This window comes from Crocuta crocuta, unplaced genomic scaffold (assembly GCF_008692635.1).
Source record: "Crocuta crocuta isolate KB4526 unplaced genomic scaffold, BGI_CrCroc_1.0 scaffold157, whole genome shotgun sequence".
NCBI classification, from domain to species: Eukaryota; Metazoa; Chordata; class Mammalia; order Carnivora; family Hyaenidae; genus Crocuta; species Crocuta crocuta.
This window is the reverse complement of record NW_027531872.1, coordinates 106,387-108,870: the sequence shown is the minus strand read 5'-3', so window position 1 is coordinate 108,870 and position 2,484 is coordinate 106,387. Positions and strand designations below refer to the sequence as shown.

Below are 2,484 nucleotides of genomic sequence, written 5' to 3'. Positions count from 1 at the left end.
CGACCTCCGACCTCCGCCGGCTCCGGCCTCCACGCCTGTCACCCGGAAGGCGGCCGGCGTCAGCCCTGGGAGATCAGGTGGAAGGGCAATTGATCTCCTCGCCATTTACTGTCTTTGTTTAAAATGTGTGAAACCGTCCTTTCGAAGGGGAGAGAAAAAGAACACGAGAGCCGCCCGTGCGTCCCCCGCGTGGGTCCGTCAGCAGCGAGTGAGCGTGTCGTTTCTCGGTGCCGGGAAGGGCACGCCGGCTCCCGACAGCAGTGAGTCCTGCGGGCCGGTTACAGCGGAGCCCCGCGCTCGGAGTTCGGAGAAGGTTCTCATTTCTCTCTCGCGTTTTTGAGTGAGTGTCCGTTGAGGGCAGAGAATCAACCAGGATGAATCGCGTTCAGTTCGGGGTGAGTGCGGCAAAGGCTCGGGGTGCAGAGCTGTCGCTTCGGAAGGCACGTGGCCTCTGCCGCGGGGTCTTTGTCAGTCGACTCCGAGGCATCATGTGGAACCACTCGGCCACGGCTCGTCTGGGTCCGTCTGCCCTTGAGCCGCGTGACACCGGCAGGATTTGCAGCTCGGCCGAGCCTGCCGCCCCTCCTCACCCGCAGCTAACCGTGGGCTTGGGGCTGCCCCAGCCCCGGCCTTTTCCGGCAGCCCCGCCCCCCAGCCCGCAGTGCCCTGTGGTCGCTGGAGGCATCCCGCTGTGGGCAGAGTGTGGCACGAGGAGCCTTGAACCGGGAGCTCGGGCACCTGGGTTCTCTCCCCAGTGCCGCCCCTTCAAGGCTGCGTTCCTATCCGGTGTGGGCCTCAGTTTCCCCATATGTGCACTGAAGGAGTTGGATCACAGTCGGCACTTCCCAAGGAGATGAGCATACACGGGATTTGCTGCCTTTTTTTTCCCCCCTAGAATGCCTAGGGTTCAGCAAAGCTACAAGCAAAGCTAGGGACGCAGGCCGCAGCCTCAGGTTTCTTGGCCGTAACTTCAGTGACCTAGAGACGTGACCCTGGATCTTGACCTGATTGGTACACGTTCACTGGGGCTGTGCCAGACGCCGGGCTCAGCCCCGAGGCTACAACTGGTGAGAAGACAGCCCGTCGGAGGGTGGACACTGCACAGTGGTCTCCGTCACGGCTGAATTATACGCGGTAACGCTGCGCCGGGAGAAGTGAGCAGACGCAGCAAAGAAGCCTTAGCTGTCCGGTCAGGGAGGACTTTCCTGAGGGGAGATGCTTGAGCAGGGGCCCGAGGGTGAGCAGGAGGCGTCAGGTGAAGACGGGGTGCAGGGGAAGAGCCAGAAGGGTGAAGGTGGGCTGTGTGGTCCTAAAGCAGGCGGGCCGGTGCCAGCTGGCTCTGAAGAACAGAACAGAACTGTGGCTGGAGCCCGCCAGCCGTGAGGGGTCATGGTTTGGGCAAGGGCCAGCTCGTGCCACGTTCTTACAGGACGTGCTGAGGATTTGGGCTCACTCTCTGGGCAGTCTTTGAAGGATTTAAAACAGTATTTTTTAATTTATTTAAATTCTTTTTTATGTTTTATTTATTTCTGAGACAGAGACAGAGTGAGCAGGGGAGGGGCAGAGAGAGAGGGAGACACAGAATCTGAAACAGGCTCCAGGCTCTGAGCTGTCAGCACAGAGCCCGACGCGGGGCTCGAACCCACGAACCGGGAGATCATGACCTGAGCTGAAGTCGGACACTTAACCGACTGAGCCACCCGGGCGCCCCATCCTTTGAAGGATTTTAACCTGGGTGTGATGGGATCATATCTGGCTGTCTCATTAGGCTCAGAAATCTGCTTTTTATTTCCCTCACTGGTGCTTGTTACTGAAATTCTAGCTTGGCAAGCACTGAACCACTCACTGTAACACCGCAAACTGCAGGCAGCTAAGCCAGGGTCAGAGACGNCACCTAAGCAGTCGAGCACATCACCGCAAGTGCGTCTGCAGCGTGGGCGCGTGACTGTGTGGGGCAGTTTGTTTGGAGAGAGACGCTTCTGGATGTGTGGTCCCTGGACGCAGATGGGGAAAGAAGGGGGTTTCAAATGGGGGGGCGGGTGTCTTTGCGGTGACGACCAGAACACAGTCACCCTGGTATGTCCATCCTCTCAGAATGTCCGCGAGGCCTCTACTTCGAACACGGCTGGGACGCACGAGACTCAGAGCACGCACTTGGGACCGTGGTGGCGGGTGGGGTCCCTTTCAGGTTCTGAGATTCTGCAAAGGGCTGTGTCACGCGTGACACTCTCCTCTCACCGGGGTTGCAGGCAGGTGGCCTGCCCGGAGCCAGGAAATCCTGGGTCGGAACCCGCTTCTACCTCCAAACTGCTCTGTGCCCCATGGCCACGGAGGGCCCTGCTTTGATCGGCTTCCATTTTCTCCTTCTCGTAAATGGCACCAAATTGAAGTAAATGCTCTCTGAGCTCCATGCCAGTTCTACCAGTTTACGTCTGGAGCACTTCCCCTGGCTGGCAGTGGGGGCTCAGGGCGGGGGGGCGGGGG

The 2,484-nt window shown here is 59.4% G+C and overlaps 1 pseudogene; it reads left to right on the top strand.

Moving 5' to 3' along the window:
• LOC144238890 (nuclear pore membrane glycoprotein 210-like) overlaps nt 1-2,484 on the top strand; it is a 69,755-nt pseudogene that overhangs the window by 42,308 nt on the left and 24,963 nt on the right.